Here is a 19,841-nt window from a genome sequence, read left to right as displayed (position 1 = left end):
TCTCACCCCACTCCACTCCACCTCACCTCACCCCACTCCACTCCACCTCACACCACACCACTCCACCTCACCTTACCCCACTCCACCTCACCCCACTCCAACTCACCACACTCCACCTCACCTCATCTCACCTCACCTCACCCCACTCCACCTCACCTCACTCCACCTCATTCCACTCCACCTCACTCCACCCCACTCCACCTCACCTCACCCCCCCACCTCACTCCACTCCACCTCACTCCACCTCACCTCACCCCACCCCACTCCACCTCACCTCACCCCCCCACCCCACTCCACTGCACCTCACCCCACTCCACTCCACCTCACCTCACTCCACCTCACCTCACCCCACCTCACCTCACCCCCCACCCCACTCCACTCCATCTCACCCCACTCCACCTCACTCCACCTCACCCCACTCCACCTCACCTCACTCCACCTCACCCCACCCCACCCCACCCCACCCCACCTCACCCCACTCCACCTCACCCCACTCCACCCCACTCCACCTCACCCCACTCCACCTCACCTCACATCACCTCACCACACTCCACCCCACTCCACCTCAGCCCACCTCACCTCACCTCACCCCACTCCACCTCACCTCACCCCCCCACCCCACTCCACTCCACCTCACCCCACTCCACTCCACCTCACCTCACCTCACTCCACCTCACCTCACCCCACTCCACCTCACCTCACCCCCCCACCCCACTCCATTCTACTTCACTCCACCTCACCCCACACCACCTCACTCCACCTCACCCCACTCCACCTCACCTCACTCCACCTCACCTCACCCCACCCCACCCCACCCCACCTCACCCCACTCCACCTCACCTCACCTCACCTCACCTCACCCACCCCACTCCACCTCACCCCACTCCACCTCACCTCACCTCACCGCACTCCACCCCACTCCACCTCACCCCACCTCACCTCACCTCACCTCACCCCACTCCACCCCACTCCATCTCACCCCACTCCACCTCACCTCACCCCGCTCCACCTCACCTCATCTCACCCCACTCCACCTCACCCCACGCCACCTCACCTCACCCCACTCCACCTCACCCCACTCCACCTCACCTTACCCCATTCCACCTCACCCCACTCCACCCCACTCCACCTCACCCCACTCCACCTCACCTCACCCCACCTCACCTCACCCCACTCCACCCCACTCCACTCCACTCTCACCCCACCTCACCACCTCACCCCACTCCACCTCACCCCACTCCACCTCACCCCATCTCACCCCACCTCACCTCACCCCACTCCACCTCACCCCACTCCACCTCACCTCACCCCACTCCACCTCACCTCACCTCACCCCACTCCACCTCACCTTACCCCACTCCACCTCACCCCACTCCACCTCACCCCACTCCACCTCACCTCACCCCACCTCACCTCACCCCACTCCACCTCACCCCACTCCACCTCACCTCACCCCACTCCACCTCACCTCACCCCACTCCACCTCACCTTACCCCACTCCACCTCACCTTACCCCACTCCACCTCACTCCACCCCACTCCACTCCACCTCACCCCACTCCACCTCACCCCACTCCACCCCACCTCAACTCCCCACCTCACCTCACCCCACTCCACCTCACCCCACTCCACCTCACCCCACTCCACTCCACCTCACCCCACTCCACCTCACCTCACCCCACTCCACCCCACTCCACTCCACCTCACCCCACCTCACCTCACCTCACCCCACTCCACCCCACCCCACCTCACCTCACCCCACTCCACCTCACCTCACCTCACCCCACTCCACCTTATCTCACTCCACCTCACCTCACTCCACCCCACTCCACCTCACCTCACCTCACCTCACTCCACCTCATCCATCCTCACCCTCCTCAGCCATACTCACCCATCTTCACGCCTCCTGTCCTTACCCCTCCCCTCCCCTCCTCACCCCACTCCACCTTTGCCATTCTCCCTGAGAGACAAGGTTCCAGCCCTGAGGTACCGGGGCATCGCTTGGCCTCTTCGTCTCTGGCAGTCCCACCCACCCCTGTCTGTCCGACTCGGGGGAGTCTACACGCTGTGTTTGTGTGTGTATGTGTGTGTTTATCTGTCTGTGTGTGTGTGTGTGTGTGTGTGTGTGTGTGTGTGGTCTGCCTCGCCAGCCTGTCTGCCACAGGGGAGTGTACACGCTGAGCCAGACATGCCTGACCTCTAGTCTCTCTCTGCCATCTTGCTGCCCCTGTGCAGCCCCGTGAGTCCCTCGCGCCAGCTTTAGGTAGACCTATCTGTCAGGTAGATTAATATTTCAGGGAGAGCACAGCACTGTTTTGCCCACCCCAGAGCCCAGACTCCAGACGGCTTCTACCCAGCAGTAGAAGTAGAGACGGAGGGAGGGGGAAAGCACTAAGCCGAGGAAGTTGTTTTCACTATCCCTCCCTTCCTGCAAGAGAGTCGACTTTTACGAAGCTGGCGCCGTTCACCTTGTGTTATTATTGATGATTTCACTGGTTGGTATGATAGTTGCAACATGGTGAAATCAGGAAATGAAGAAAGACTCTCTTTGGCAGCATAGCAAGAGATTGTTCAGATTTTCGTCACCTAAAGCATTTGAAGACTGTATGCAATGTTGAAGACTCTCACTGTGCAATTTGTTGTGTTTGCCAGAAGTGTGGTTCCACTATGTGACTGGTATATATATGACGTTGCTTTATGTGCTGTATAAGAACAATAACTGACATTATTATGGACAACTGTGACAACACCACCCCCTTTATAGTGTACCTGTCACGAACAGTGACAACACACACCCCCCCCCCCCCCTTTCTAGTGTACCTGTCACGAACAGTGACAACTCCCCCCCCCCCCCCTTTATAGTGTACCTGTCACGAACAGTGACAACTCCTCCCCCCCCCCCTTTCTAGTGTACCTGTCACGAACAGTGACAACTCCTCCCCCCTTTATAGTGTACCTGTCACGAACAGTGACAACTCCCCCCCCCCCCCCCTTTATAGTGTACCTGTCACGAACAGTGACAACTCCTCCCCCCCCCCTTTCTAGTGTACCTGTCACGAACAGTGACAACTCCCCCCTTTATAGTGTACCTGTCACGAACAGTGACAACTCCCCCCCCCCCCCCCCTTTCTAGTGTACCTGTCACGAACAGTGACAACTCCTCCCCCCTTTATAGTGTACCTGTCACGAACAGTGACAACTCCCCCCTTTATAGTGTACCTGTCACGAACAGTGACAACTCCCCCCCTCCCCCCCCCTTTATAGTGTACCTGTCAACTCCACCCCCCTTTATCCTGTGCTTCTGTAACCGATGTGAAATGGCTAGCTAGTTAGCGGTGGTGCGCGCTAATAGCGTTTCAATCGGGTGACGTCACTCGCTCTGAGACCTTGAAGTAGTTGTTCCCCTTGCTCTGCAAGGGCCGCGGCTTTTGTGGCGCGATGGGTAACGGTGCTTGGTGGGTGTCAGTTGTTGACATGTGCAGAGGGTCCCTGGTTGGGGCGAGGAGAGGGACGGAAGCTATACTGTTACACTTCTGAGTTTCTTTCTGGTGAACTGTGTTGGAATAGTAAATCAGTACTGTAGTAACTAAGCGGTTAACCCAAAAGAAGAAAACACAAAACACTTTCAGCCTCCACATAACAGACAAGTATTGTCTTCTTCGCTACGTCATTTTGATTGATAGCCATTTCAACGTTGCTGGACAGAGTTTGACATTGTCTACCTACGATCGTTTACAGAGTCGAGCCCCGAGAGATTGTTCCCTGATTCAAGACAAGCCACATGAAACCATGTTTGTTAAAGTAGAAAAGCGAAAGGACCACTTTACGCTAAAAGCAATAAACATTTTAAGTTCATATTTTTCAACAGTGTTAAAAGTCACTTCGTTGTTGAATGCCGATCTGATCCTGTATGCTGAATGCCGATCTGATCCTGTATGCTGAATGCCGATCTGATCCTGTATGCTGAATGCCGATCTGATCCTGTATGCTGAAATCCGATCTGATCCTGTATGTTGAATGCCGATCTGATCCTGTATGCTGAATGCCGATCTGATCCTGATTGCTGAAAGACGATCTGATCCTGATTGCTGAAAGCCGATCTGATCCTGATTGTTGAATGCCGATCTGATCCTGATTGTTGAATGCCGATCTGATCCTGATTGCTGAATGCCGATCTGATCCTGTATGCTGAATGCTGATCTGATCCTGATTGCTGAATGCCGATCTGATCCTGATTGCTGAATGCTGATCATATCATGTATGCTGAAATGTGTAATGCAGTCAATGTTTTTCTATTGTTTTCTAATAATGTTTTATTAAAACATTTGTGTTACCAGGAAGTGTTATATTAAGTGTTAGTTCAGATTCTGCACCACGGTGTGCTGACTAAGAAACTGTAGTCAAGGAGTTCTGCACCACGGTGTACTGACTTGGAAACTGTAGTCAAGGAGATCTGCACCACGGTGTCCTGACTAAGAAACTGTAGTCAAGGAGTTAACTCGTTCAAGACTGCTTTAGCCAATAGAGAGCCAATAGTGTGTCACGCACACTTCAGTCCCCCTTCAGCAAGGGGTGAAAATAATCGTACTACTAAGACTGCTCTCCTCATATCCTCCTCTCCTCATATCCTTCTCTCCTCCTCATATCCTTCTCTCCTCTTATCCTCTTCTCCTCATTACCTCCTCTCCTCTTATCCTCCTCTCCTCATTACCTCCTTTCCTCTTATCCTGCTCTCCTCATATCCTCCTCTCCTCACATCCTCCTCTCTTATCCTCTTATCCTCCTCTCCTAGTATCCTCCTCTCCTGATATCCTCCTCTCCTCCTCATATCCTTCTCTCCTCCTCATATCCTCCTCTCCTCACATCCTCCTCTCCTCATATCCTCCTCTCTTATCCTCTCATCCTCCTCTCCTAATATCCTCCTCTCCTGATATCCTCCTCTCCTGATATCCTCCTCTCCTCCTCTTTTCCCCTCCTCCTCTCCTCACATCCTCCTCTCCTCTTCTCCTCATTACCTCCTCTCCTCTTCTCCTCATTACCTCCTCTCCTCTTATCCTCCTCTCCTTGTTACCTCCTCTCCTCGTATCCTTCTCTCCTCATATCCTCCTCTCCTCTTATCCTCTTATCCTCCTCTCCTCTTCTCCTCATTACCTCCTCTCCTCTTATCCTCCTCTCCTTGTTACCTCCTCTCCTCGTATCCTTCTCTCCTCATATCCTCCTCTCCTCTTATCCTCTTATCCTCCTCTCCTCATTAACTCCTCTCCTCGTATCCTCCTCTCCTCATAGCTTTCTGTCCTCCTCATCCTCTCCTCCCCTCCTCCTCTCCTCATATCCTCCTCTCCTCATATCCTCCTCTCCTCCCCTCCTCCTCTCCTCATATCCTCCTCTCCTCATATCCTTCTGTCCTCCTCATATCTTCCTCTCCTCTTATCCTCCTCTCCTCCTCTCCTCATATCCTTCCGCCCTCCCATCTTCATATCCACAGTGATCAAAGTCAAAAGCAGGGGTTTTGGACAGAAGTTTGGACAGAGATAGAGAGAGAGAAAGACAGAGAGAGATGGAGAGAGAGACAGACAGAGAGAAGCGTGAGAGAAGAATAAGAGAGATGGTTCGAGACACACAGAAGGAGGGGGGGAGAGTGGGAGAAAGAAGGGGGTTGGTGAGTGGGAGAGGGAGAGAGAGAGGTGGTGGTGGGAGAGACAGAGAGGGGGGAGAGTGGGAGAGAGAGGTGGTGGTGGGAGAGACAGAGAGGGGGGAGAGTGGGAGAGTGATGTCTTCCAGCTGTCTGAAAGATATATTTTACCCAGAGCTTCTCTCTCTCAGTCCCTCCAGATCTTAGAAAGGTCTGGAACTGGCTTCAAATAACGTTAGAGGTTTCATATATTCTCCTAAAGGAGTTGACTCTTCAATATAGTTTTTTAGCTTACGTATTTGTATTCAACTGTAGACTGATTCTTTCCCTGTCCTGATGGTGAAACTCTAGGCTCTTGGTAACAGGCTGTTTCAACATTCAACAACGCTAGCTATGCAGTAGTTGTCGAACAAGCCAGTGACAAGTTGGCCAAAACAGAAACAGACTGTCATTCACACTACTGAAACTAACAACTATACTATATATATATATATAGAGAGAGAGAGAGAGAGAGAGAGAGAGAGAGAGAGAGAGAGAGAGAGAGAGAGAGAGAGAGAGAGAGAGAGAGAGAGAGAGAGAGAGAGAGAGAGAGAGAGAGAGAGAGAGAGAGAGAGAGAGAGAGAGAGAGAGAGAGAGAGAGAGAGAGAGAGAGAGAGAGAGAGAGAGAGAGAGAGAGAGAGAGAGAGAGAGAGAGAGAGAGAGAGAGAGAGAGAGAGAGAGAGAGAGAGAGAGAGTACAGAAGAGAAGGGTATATCATTACGGTGTCTATGGTATTTACAATAGAGTAAAGCTGTCTGCTTAAGATTTGGAGTAAAGGCTCCATGAGTACTATAATAATAATAATGATGATTATATGGTGGGTGCTTCCTATTTCAGGAAATGTGATTTTTTTTCTTCATATCCCAAGAGTTGGGTCAGTCATTATCAACGGAGAGTTGGGTCAGTCATTATCAACGGATAGTTGGGTCAGTCATTATCAACGGAGAGTTGGGTCAGTCATTATCAACAGAGAGTTGGGTCAGTCATTATCAACGGAGAGTTGGGACAGTCATTATCAACAGAGAGTTGGGTCAGTCATTATCAACAGAGAGTTGGGTCAGTCATTATCAACGGAGAGTTGGGACAGTCATTATCAACAGAGAGTTGGGTCAGTCATTATCAACAGAGAGTTGGGTCAGTCATTATCAACGGAGAGTTGGGTCAGTCACTATCAACAGAGAGTTGGGTCAGTCACTATCAACGGAGAGTTGGCTCAGTCATTATCAACGGAGAGTTGGGTCAGTCATTATCAACGGAGAGTTGGGTCAGTCATTATCAACGGAGAGTTGGGTCAGTCATTATCAACAGAGAGTTGGGTCAGTCATTATCAACGGAGAGTTGGATCAGTCATTATCAACGGAGAGTTGGGTCAGTCATTATCAACGGAGAGTTGGGTCAGTCATTATCAACGGAGAGTTGGGTCAGTCATTATCAACGGAGAGTTGGGTCAGTCATTATCAACGGAGAGTTGGGTCAGTCATTATCAACGGAGAGTTGGGTCAGTCATTATCAACGGAGAGTTGGGTCAGTCATTATCAACGGAGAGTTGGGTCAGTCATTATCAACGGAGAGTTGGCTCAGTCATTATCAACGGAGAGTTGGGTCAGTCATTATCAACGGAGAGTTGGGTCAGTCATTATCAACGGAGAGTTGGCTCAGTCATTATCAACGGAGAGTTGGCTCAGTCATTATCAACGGAGAGTTGGCTCAGTCATTATCAACGGAGAGTTGGGTCAGTCATTATCAACGGAGAGTTGGGTCAGTCATTATCAACGGAGAGTTGGGACAGTCATTATCAACGGAGAGTTGGGTCAGTCATTATCAACGGAGAGTTGGGTCAGTCATTATCAACGGAGAGTTGGATCAGTCATTATCAACGGAGAGTTGGGTCAGTCATTATCAACAGAGAGTTGGGTCAGTCATTATCAACAGAGAGTTGAGTCAGTCATTATCAACGGAGAGTTGGGTCAGTCATTATCAACGGAGAGTTGGGTCAGTCATTATCAACGGAGAGTTGGGTCAGTCATTATCAACGGAGAGTTGGGTCAGTCATTATCAACGGAGAGTTGGGTCAGTCATTATCAACGGAGAGTTGGCTCAGTCATTATCAACGGAGAGTTGGGTCAGTCATTATCAACGGAGAGTTGGGTCAGTCATTATCAACGGAGAGTTGGCTCAGTCATTATCAACGGAGAGTTGGCTCAGTCATTATCAACGGAGAGTTGGCTCAGTCATTATCAACGGAGAGTTGGGTCAGTCATTATCAATGGAGAGTTGGGTCAGTCATTATCAACGGAGAGTTGGGTCAGTCATTATCAACGGAGAGTTGGATCAGTCATTATCAACGGAGAGTTGGGTCAGTCATTATCAACGGAGAGTTGGGTCAGTCATTATCAACGGAGAGTTGGGTCAGTCATTATCAACGGAGAGTTGGGTCAGTCATTATCAACGGCAACCCTGGAGCTATTAGTGTTAATTTCCTTGCTCAAAGGCACATCGACAGATTTTTCACCTTGTCGTTGGCACAATGATCTAACTGCTAGGCTACCTGCCGCCCCATGCGTTTGTGGTAGCTACAGTAGATTAAAGCTGTCGTCGTGTGTTGTGTGTGTGTGTGTTACAGAGTAAGAGAATAACAACAGAACTCTATCATCGTTATCAAGCAATTAACATGTTCCAGATCAAAGCTCTCTAAATGAGCTAGCAGGTCCTTCGAGAGAGACTGGCTAGCTGCCTTCTCTTCTCGCTGAATCAGCCTGTCCCAGTTGTAATATACTCACACCAATGTACTGTTGAAGTAGCGTTTATCCATGTACTATAAACGGCACAGGGCGAGACCCAGATGCAGACACGGGAGGCAGATGGTTAGAGTCTCTGATATTTATTATAATCCAAGGGGTAGGCAAGAGAATGGTCGTGGACAGGCAAAATATCATAACAAGGTCAGAGTCCAGGAGGTACAGAGTGGCAGGCAAGCTCGAGGTCAGGGCAGGCAGTATGGTCAGGCAGGCTCGAGCTCAGGGCAGTCAGTATGGTCAGGCAGGCTCGAGGTCAGGACAGGCAGTATGGTCAGGCAGGCTCGAGGTCAGGACAGGCAGTATGGTCAGGCATGCAGGTTCAGAGTCAAGGCAGGCAAGGGTCAAAACCGGGAGGACTAGCGAAAGAGAGAGATACGAAAAAGCAGGCGCACGGAAAAACACGCTGGTTGACTTTACAAGACAAGACGAACTGGCAACAGACAAACGGAAAACCCGGAATAAATACTCAGGTACTAATGGGGGAAACAGGTGACACCTGGAGGTGGGTGGAGACAATCACAAGGACAGGTGAAACGAATCAGGGCGTGACATAACTGTTGAATAAACATTTACCCACGTAAATTACATTTCAACCTGGTGGCTGTAAACATATCCTCTTCTCCTCTCCTTAATATCATAAATACTATTGAACTAAAATACTATTTAACAAGTCAAAGTCATTCCAAATAAATTGTCAGACCAGGAGACATCCCGAAAATCGGTCTTTTCACGAAAACATCTGTAGCATCTGAACCAAATTAATATGACCCCACTATAGAAGATGGTGTTCTCTGTTTTCCCCTGACACCCACAAGTGTCAATAGACTCATCTAAAAGTACACCTTAAAAATGAATGGAATTATGGGAGATAGTTTATATATATATATTTCCTGAGCAATATTTTACAATACTTTATCAAATACTTTTTACCTTAAAGGGTTCTAAAATTAAAAATCAAATAGCTAAATTATCCTTTCTCTGTCTGTCTGTCTGTCTGTCTGTCTGTCTGTCTGTCTGTCTGTCTGTCTGTCTGTCTGTCTGTCTGTCTGTCTGTCTGTCTGTCTGTCTGTCTGTCTGTCTGTCTGTCTGTCTGTCTGTCTGTCTGCCTGCCTGCCTGCCTGCCTGCCTGCCTGCCTGCCTGTCTGTCTGTCTGTCTGTCTGTCTGGCTGTCTGGCTGTCTCTCTCTCTCTCTCGCTCCCAAAATTCACTCACTGAGAGCATCCTTTGTATGACGCCTATTGAAGTGTCTGTCCCGTTGTATCGTGACATAAAACAAAGGGACCATATGGTTGGCTCGCTGTTCTACTGTAAGTGGAGTGATTCTCTAAAGCATTAAACACCATCACCATTAACATGAGCGTACTTCAGAAGGCTGCAAAAGTTTTTCCTACGTTTGGATGTTTGGTCATTCAAAATCGTGTTTGTGTGGTTGGTTTTGTAGCTCAGTGCTCACTAGGCGCAAGCTCCCCTCCTCCCAGAACATGTTTTAAAATCAGGATAAACGATTTTATTCCAGGCTCGGGGAACTGTGTGGTGTGTGTGTGTGTGTGTGTGTGTGTGTGTGTGTGTGTGTGTGTGTGTGTGTGTGTGTGTGTGTGTGTGTGTGTGTGTGTGTGTGTGTGTGTGTGTACGTACGTGTGCGCGTGTGTGTGTGCGTGCGTGTGTGTGCGTACGTGTGTGTGCGTACGTACGTGTGTGTGTGTCTGCGTACGTACGTGTGTGTGTGTGTGTGTGTGTGTGTGTGCGTACGTACGTGTGTGCGTGCGTGTGTGTGCGTACGTGTGTGTGTGTGTGCGTACGTACGTGTGTGTGTGTCTGCGTACGTACGTGTGTGTGTGTGTGTGTGTGTGTGTGTGCGTACGTACGTGCGCGTGTGTGTGTGTGTGTGTGTGTGTGCGTGTCTTGGAACGGCATCTTTTATTTATGGATGCTGTCGGTTTAATAGATAAATAACAATTTCTCCAAGAGGTTGTTTACTTACTGGGGGGGGGGGGGCTGTGATGCGGAGATACCAATCCCAGCTGAGGTTGATTTGTAATTTAGGCTCTTTGCCTCTTGAAGGCGAGGAGTGGCTTAGTTTTAAATTGAGAAAATAGATATGAGCTATTATATCCTGTGATGTTGAATGGTAGAGAGGGAACATTACAGCTGATTACTACTGGTGCCTGTATTCAGATGAGGAGACATTAGATCGCTGTTGGTTGAGATGAGATGAGGGGGGACATCAGATTGGTTTCTAAACGCGTGGGGAAGGCTGATGTATTTGGGTTTTTATAGGACCCATTCGTAAATTAGATTCATGTTCTCTGGAATATTTCCAGGCTATTTAGGGGTAATTTCAGTCTATGAATAAATAGGCCTTCTGTAGACCCGTTGATACGTGACGAGTAATATTACAAATAACTGTTATACTATGTTATAAATGCATTATAATCTCTGGCTAAAATCCAGTTGAGCCATCCTCTGTTAACCCAGCGTCTTTGAGGTGCATCAGATTGGTTTTCTGAACACAAACATTGGACTGATGTTTCTATATTGCCACCTTGAAGTACAGTCCTTTTGAAAATGAAAAAGAATCGGGGAAGATTTCCTGCTGTTCAACTACATAACCCACGTTGACCCCAGTTCTCCATCTACCCCAGTTCTTCTTCAACCCAGGTCTTCTTCTACCCCAGGTCTTCTTCTACCCCAGTTCTTCTTCTACCCCAGTTCTTCTTCTACCCCAGTTCTTCTTCTACCCCAGTTCTTCGTCTACCCCAGGTCTCCTTCTACCCCAGGTCTTCTTCTACCCCAGTTCTTCGTCTACCCCAGGTCTTCTTCTACCCCAGTTCTTCTTCTACCCCAGGTCTTCTTCTACCCCAGTTCTTCTTCTACCCCAGTTCTTCTTCTACCCCAGTTCTTCTTCTACCCCAGTTCTTCTTCTATCCCAGTTCTTCTTCTACCCCAGTTCTTCGTCTACCCCAGGTCTCCTTCTACCCCAGGTCTTCTTCTACCCCAGTTCTTCGTCTACCCCAGGTCTTCTTCTACCCCAGTTCTTCTTCTACCCCAGTTCTTCTTCTACCCCAGGTCTTCTTCTACCCCAGGTCTTCTTCTACCCCAGGTCTTCTTCTACCCCAGTTCTTCTTCTACCCCAGTTCTTCTTCTACCCCAGTTCTTCTTCTATCCCAGTTCTTCTTCTACCCCAGTTCTTCGTCTACCCCAGGTCTCCTTCTACCCCAGGTCTTCTTCTACCCCAGTTCTTCTTCTACCCCAGGTCTTCTTCTACCCCAGGTCTTCTTCTACCCCAGCTCTTCTTCTACCCCAGTTCTTCTTCTACCCCAGGTCTTCTTCTACCCCAGGTCTCCTTCTACCCCAGGTCTTCTTCTACCCCAGGTCTTCTTCTACCCCAGTTCTTCTTTTACCCCAGTTCTTCTTTTACCCCAGGTCTTCTTCTACCCCAGCTCTTCTTCTACCCCAGTTCTTCTTCTTAATTATAATTTCCCAGCGCCAGTCTCCAGCCACCCAGGTGTTACAGAAACCCTGTGTCCTTTCGATGTCAGTTGCCCCTTGGTGTCCTTGAGGTGTCAGTGGACCCCTGGTGTCCTTGCTGTGCTGAGCCTGCTGATGGGGCCTGATGGGGGCTTGATGAAGCTACAGATGGCCTCTGTCCCAGCCCTCCCAGCCCAACATAAGTGCCATACCCGATGTGTTGCAATGTTAATGGACAGGACTCAATAAAAAACCTCTCAGCTCAGGAGTGGTTTTATTCCATTCCATTGAACAGGAAGGACTGTGTGCGTGTGCGTGTGCGTGTGCGTGTGCGTGTGTGTGTGTGTGTGTGTGTGTGTGTGTGTGTGTGTGTGTGTGTGTGTGTGTGTGTGTGGCAATGTTCCCATGCTAGCAGAAACTGTGTTTGTGGTAAACGCTGAATACGTTGGCTCAATCAGATATTACCTTTAAAACCGTTCACTTATGCCTCCGGATCAATTTGACTTAATTTTTTTCTTAGTTTCACTAAAATACTACTAGATGAAGGGTCATCACTATCTCCTAGATACGGGTCTCAAATTTGTAAAACACTAAATGAAAAATGTCATGAAACAATTAGACCCAGTACCAGAATAGTGACACCCGTGATGTTATTGGTCAATTCGACAAACAGGAAACAAGTTGCCTTCCTTATTAGGCTCAGAGGCTGAGCAACACTGATCTGAAATTAATTTGACCCTTGACCTTTGGCTTGTAACTCTTGAACTGTGTGTCCTAGAAACAAGCTGTTTTTTTATACACAGGAATGGTGGGTCCTTGCCGATCACATAGATATAAGTTTGATTTCCCTTTTGACGTGGCTGAGCAACACTGATCTGAAGATGCGCTAAAACTGAGTTCTGACAAATTCTGATCTAACGGATTTGACTTTTTAACACATGTCAAACATTTGGCTCTAACTTTTGATCGGTTGGCTATCAACCCAAGGAAAAGAGCTTCTGAAATATTCTACATGTAGACAATGGAAAATGTACAAACTGAACATTCTGTACTTACTGTCATCGCTTCATTTTATCTGGATTCTGCCGGATCAGGATCTGCCACCTGCCAGTTTTAGGACTGCTTCCTTCTGGAACCTATTGGACAGGATGTAATGTTTGCAATGTAAAAATGACAATAATTTGAGTTGTCTCGTCTGTAAATCTCCTGCCCTCCAAAAACACATGGCCTAATGGCGCCTTGATATACTCAGAATTGATTCCGGTTCGGGACAGCCTGGGTTTAGGATTTGCACCACATTATAGCCTAGAAATTCATCTCTGTCCCTCTCTCTGCTCTGATAGACATGAGGCTGCAACTTTTTCTCCAACGTTGCACTTCATAATTTATTTCCTGATAGAATCATAGCCACGTCAAAGGTCCTGGTGTTGCCGTAGCAACCCTGATGAATTTAAATACATTTGTCAAAGTTCTAGAATTACTGCCATCTGTTCAGAATAAATGAAGTAATTCAGAACACTAAACCAGAAGTAGGCCTATAGTTTAACCACAGAGGATCAATAGCTTATTTCTTTTTTAAATAGCCTAGCTGTGGATTGTGTATAGCCCAATCACAAGGCATTGCCTACAGTCGGGAATGCTTGGCGAATCTGTCAGTGAACAACATGCAGCCAAAACAAGCCTTTCGCAATATTTCAAATACAATCTTAACAGCACAGGTTGGAAAGCAAGTGGCTCCTACTGAAACCAAAATACTTATCTGTCTGTAGGCTACAGAAATGTTTTAATCTACTTCCAAATAGGCATATTGAGCGAACAATATTGTTTTACAAACTAAAACAAAGAGAGATAGGCTTTTGGCATGAGCACGTCTGTAATGCCCGGGGTGTAGTGGAGGAAGGAGTCAGACGCAGGAGACAGAGAGTTCAGAGTAGCGTTCTAATTTAATCACACAGAGGTGAACACGACGCCACTCCAAGTAAATGCTCCACCACATAAACGAGAACAAGATAATATCCAAAAGACAACGTACACTATCCGTGACACACAAGCATGTACAACCTGTACACAAAACAATCCCGTACACCCAGGCCGGGCTGCTGGGTAATACAGCCCCACTAATCACCCTAACCACAAACAGGTGTAACCACTAAACAAATAAGGAGGGGGAGGAAAAAGTCAGTAGCAGCTAGTAGGCCGGTGACGACGACCGCCGAGCGCCACCCGAACAGGAAGGGGAGCCACCTTCGGTAGGAGTCGTGACAACGTCGGCCATCGCTGTTTGTCAGTGTGAAAGTCGCCTGTCATTTCGATTGTTTGTGTGGTATTAAAACATATTTTACTAAAGTCTCCAGTCATGTCAAATGACACAGAATTGCATGAAATGCGTTTATAAAAGGACACATTTTTCCCGAACCCCAGGCTAAAAAAAACAATTCTTCAAGTGCCTCTACTCTACTGCCCTATACCACTACGTGATGATATGCAATGCTTTATTTTAACTGTGATTTTCTGGTACCTCAGAGCCCCCCAGGTCACCCCCATCTTGCGCTCACTTTTTGTTCCGTCACCCCCCGTTTTACAAATTAGACACTGCATACTGGTGCTCCCGAGTGGCACAGCGGTCTAAGGTACTGAATCTCAGTGCAAGCGGTGTCACTACAGTCCCCGGTTCAAATCCAGTCTCTATCACATCTGGCCGTGATTGGGAGTTCCATAGGGCGGTGCACAAATGGCCCAGTGTCGTCCGGGATTTGGCCTGTGTAGGCCGTCGTTGTAAATAAGAATTTGTTCTTAACTAACTTTCCTAGTTAAAAACAAGATTCAATCAAATGTAATTATAAAGCTTTTTTTACATCAGCCGATGGCACAAAGTGCTTATACAGAAACCCAGCCTAAAACCCCAAACAGCAAACAATGCAGATGTAGAAGCACGGTTAAATAAAACATTTCTTTTTTTTAAATGAAATACTGTACCAACTCAAATTGACCCGAAACATAACTTGTGTATAGCCGAATCAAGGGCTTACCTTTCTATTGGGTTATCTGCGAAACAGATTGCAAAGAGCCCTTGGAGTTGGTTCCAGTGTCACAGCAGAGAGAGATAGAAAGTCCCTCAGGCAGTGGAACATCTTAATTACACCACCCTTCTTTGTTATCGAGCTTCTCCGAGCCAGGGACAAATACAAAAAAGCAATGTTCTGATTTCAAAATGGCTGCCGATCTTGTGTACTGTTTTAATGGAAGGCAGAGATGCAGAAACGAAAGCATGGTCAGCATTGTAGTAGAGCTGTGTTGTAGACATGTCTCATTGTACGTTTATTTTATAACGGAACGTATTAAAAGTATAATGGAACTCAATGTCCCTTTTCCCCTTCGGACAAGAGGCTATTCGACATCCCTGGGAAGATAATGCTGTCACAATGTTAACTTTTGTTTGAAGGTTTTTCTATTGGTCTCATTTATAAAGTGAATCCCATTTATATGAAAGATAAATATATTTTAGAAGACAGGACTTGAAAGCAATAGCTGTAGCTTTGCAGTCAGTAATATTACTTGTACCATTGGTCTACCTTTAGTCTAAAGAAGACATTTTGTAGAGCCAGATACGCAGTTTGTAACAGAAACAGAAAGCAGTAAGAAGAATATCCTCCAAGATCTTGGTATGTGAACGGTTGCTAGAGAGTTTAAGATGATAGTACAGCTACCATACCAGGTACTACACATCTTCCAGTAAGGTACCATACCAGGTACTACACATCTTCCAGTAAGGTACCACACCAGGTACTACACATCTTCCAGTAAGGTACCATACCAGGTACTACACATCTTCCAGTAAGGTACCATACCAGGTACTACACATCTCCCAGTAAGGTACCATACCAGGTACTACACATCTCCCAGTAAGGTACCATACCAGGTACTACACATCGCCCAGTAAGGTACCATACCAGGTACTACACATCGCCCAGTAAGGTACCATACCAGGTACTACACATTCTGTGTACTTCTGACAGATGCAACAGAGATGTGACAGCGATGTTGACTGAAGCGTACGCAGAGGAATGAGGTCAAGGACACGTCTCTATATATCCTTCATACTGACACAGAGCTGGTCTGGTGTTGCTGACTAGCAGCTTTACACGAATCATTGTGTACATGTGACCGGCTGGGTTCAAACCTAGGGCTTTCAGTGGGTCATAGGACAGCGTTAACCCTCTGAGCTAAAGCCTGGGTCTGAGCTAAGCTGAAGTCTAAGACCTGCGTACAGAGTTACTCAAAAGTTCATTAAAAAGCATGGGATGATGGAAACATACATTTATAAAACCAACCTGACAAAAACATTTCAATTAATCACTCATTTGCCTCCCCTTTTCTATCATAAATATGATGAATATTTAAGTAATAATTTTCAGCATAAACATGATGAATATTTATATAATCCACTGAATTTGAGGGGAGAAAACACTTCCTCCCCATCTGTGAATCAGGGGCCTGAGCAGTGCCGTATTATGGATGAGAGCAGCCGTCAATAACTGCAGAACTTTTAACACAGAAACAAGGTATACAGTTAAGCTTACTCTCTCTCTCTCTCTCTCCCCTCATCCTCCCCCCCAAACAATACTAACTGGTGTTTCGCAATGTACAGAACATGTCTAGGGTTTTGCAGACGGACAGGGAAGTTGCTGCTGTGCTGAATTGAATATGGATATTGTATTGCTAATAAGATGAATCTCCTAGTCTGGACCAGGCAGCAGAGCTAATTGTTTCCCAGATACAGAACACCAGGGCTACGCCCCCAAAAATGGTTAAAACGGCACCCTATACCCTATATAGGGCACTAAAAGTAGACCCAATACAAAACAAGTGGGAACGAATAGAAAAGCCAGAAAACTGTAATCCCCGCCCATCTGGCACTCCAGGCAAGTTAAAAGTAAATTACTGAAAGTAATATCTGAACCCAGGTCTGCTGGTGTATTATATAAAGGGTCTCTCTCTCTCTCTCATATCGGTGCAACACCAATGCAGGGACAGAACCCAAGGACTAGGCTACACTGTCTGTCTGTCTGTGTGTCTGTGTGTGTGTGTGTGGGTAACTCATGTCTAAAAACGTCCTCACTTAATAGCCTCTCCTCTCCGGTCTTAGAAGTGAAACAGAAAGGGAGCACCAAGACACCACTCACTGCCAGGGCCAGAAATCAGCCCAGGGCATTAATAATACACAACAAAATAATGATCCTTTTGCAAAAATAACATGAATATGGACAGGACCAATGAGCTAAAGATGGACCTTTGCCAGAATTGCCCTATGGCCCTCTCTACTAACTGCTGTGTCTCTGGGAAGGCAGAACAATGCCAGTCAGCCATTCAGCCATCCATCTGGCCAGCCATCCAGCCATCCATCTGGCCAGCCATCCATCCATCCATCTGGCCAGCCAGTCAGCCATCCAGCCATCCATCTGACCAGCCAGTCAGCCATCCAGCCATCCATCTGGCCAGCCAGTCAGCCATCCATCTGGCCAGCCAGTCAGCCAGATAGCTAAATCCTCCATGCCTGTCTCCACAGTGTTACCGACCCGTGTACTGTAACAATTCTCTACCACCCTCGGTGTACTGTAACAATTCTCTACCACCCTCGGTGTACTGTAACAATTCTCTACCACCCTCGGTGTACTGTAACAATTCTCTACCACCCTCGGTGTACTGTAAGCTCTTGACTCCTTAAATACACCATTGTCAAAGTGCACAAAATTCTAATAAAATTACTATTGGGACATATTCGATCAAGCATCCTTTCGGTTACTGGCCCAACGACAAGGTAAAAATCTGTCGTTCTGCCCCTGAGCAAGACTGTTAACCCACTGTTCCTCGGACGCCGAAGACGTGGATGTTGATTAAGGCAACCCCACCGCACCTCTTTGATTCAGAGGGGTTGGGCTGAATGCAGAAGACACATTTCGGTGAAAGGCATTTAGTTGTACATCTGACTAAGTATCCCCAATTTCCCTTTCCCTTATTCTACGTCCCAAATGGTACATTTCCCTATATAGTACCCTATGGTACCCTCTGGTCAAAAGCAGTGCACTATATAGGCAATAGGGTGGCATTTGGGATGCACACTAAGTACCAATAATTATTTTATTAGACTTGTGTGTACCTTGAGGACAAACCATGACTAGCCAGCCATTGTTTTGATAACTGTACTGTTTTTAGGTGTGGCAGGTAGCCTAGTGGTTAGAGCGTTGGGCCAGTAACCAAAAAGGTTGCTAGATCAAATTCCTGAGCTGACAAGGACAAAATCTGTCATTCTGCCCCCGAACAAAGCAGTTATCCCACTGTTATTAGACTATCGTTGTAAATAAGAATTTGTTCTTCACTGACTTGCCTAGTTAACTAAAACAATACCATATTATTGTACTGTAGCCTTTTGAGGAAAAGTGTGTCTGTTTGCTGAAGTCATCGCTTCTAAATTCAGACTGTGTAGCTTCAGTAGTGAAGATGTTGGATTTAAGTGAGCAATGATGAAGTGTGAATAGATTTGTAACCTCGTTCTGAATTCTGTGAGCGAGTAGGCTGTATGCCCATAACCTGTACTGTCTTAGTAAGCAGGTCATGTAGAGAAATGATGGTGCTGGTTTCAGTGTCTGAGGAGGATGTACATTTTGACAGCGTCTTGCACCTGCTACTATGATTTTGAGTTGTGGTCCCTTTATAGTCATGTATCTCTACTGTAACTCTCTTGAGCTTCATCGTTATCTAAGTACACAAGGCTTTGAAATGTATAACTTTTAAAAAAAAAGTTTTGGGAAAAGTCCAAATACAAGTACTAGGAGCCTGGAGAAGTGTCATAAAGCCTTCTTCACACAACTCTTCATCACCGTTCTGAAACCTTTCAGTCTTGTAATGTTTTCACAGACGGTCTCTGTTGGGATATTCCACTTCCTGGGCAGCCATTTTTGGAAAATGGAACCTTGAACATTCCTAAACACATACACACAGCTGTTGGTCCATGACACCACTGACAAGTATAATGTCTGCCCTTGGGATTCATATTTGCATAAAACTCTATTTGCATAAAACTCATAAAAATTCTAATCGTAGAATTTAGAGAAGCACCTATTTAGCTAAATATATACTTTTGTCCTAATAAAGACTGTCAATCTGACAATTTAAGGCCCGATTCAATCCGTATCGCGAAAGTTCCCCATTAATATAGCGTGATTGAAATGTAACCCGCGTTGGCCGGAGACTGTACTCACGGTTCATGTCGGCTGAAATGGAAATGATTTTAATATTTTAATCCTGCTATTACGTCGATCTTCTGCGAAACGGATTGAATGGAGCCCCTAATGTCTCAAGGTGCAAGACATTGGTTCCTCATTTAAAAGTTGTGCCATACAGTAAGTATGATTTGGTGTGTCACAGTGATTGCCGTTAATGTTCATTTTAACCAATAGAGGGCAACTTTTGAGCACGAAAATATTGAAATAAAGTAGGCTAATGCAATTGAAGGCATCAAAATGTTGCCTACTGAAACTCCAAAGTCATCCAATTGTCATAATATATTTGGAGCATTTACCTGCCTGTCTTCAACTATTTCAGCACCGTTTCACACCGCTTTGAGACAAGCCTGGGGAATCGTTTTGATAACTCAATCAACGTTCGATTTTTCTTTTCACTTCATCTCCGTTTAGATATTGGTTAGGCTACAATTAGGCTGTGGAAATATTAGCTGTTGAGGTGAGTGCTGCTCACGGCAACAGTACAGTCGTGGCCAAAAGTTTTGAGAATGACACAAATATTAATTTTCACAAAGTCTGCTGCCTCAGTTTGTATTTTGGCAATTTGAATATACATCAGAAGGTTATGAAGAGTGATCAAATGAATTGCAATTAATTTCAAAGT

Source organism: Salvelinus alpinus, chromosome 30, assembly GCF_045679555.1.
Source record: "Salvelinus alpinus chromosome 30, SLU_Salpinus.1, whole genome shotgun sequence".
NCBI lineage: Eukaryota > Metazoa > Chordata > Actinopteri > Salmoniformes > Salmonidae > Salvelinus > Salvelinus alpinus.
Note: the sequence above shows the minus strand (reverse complement) of the source record.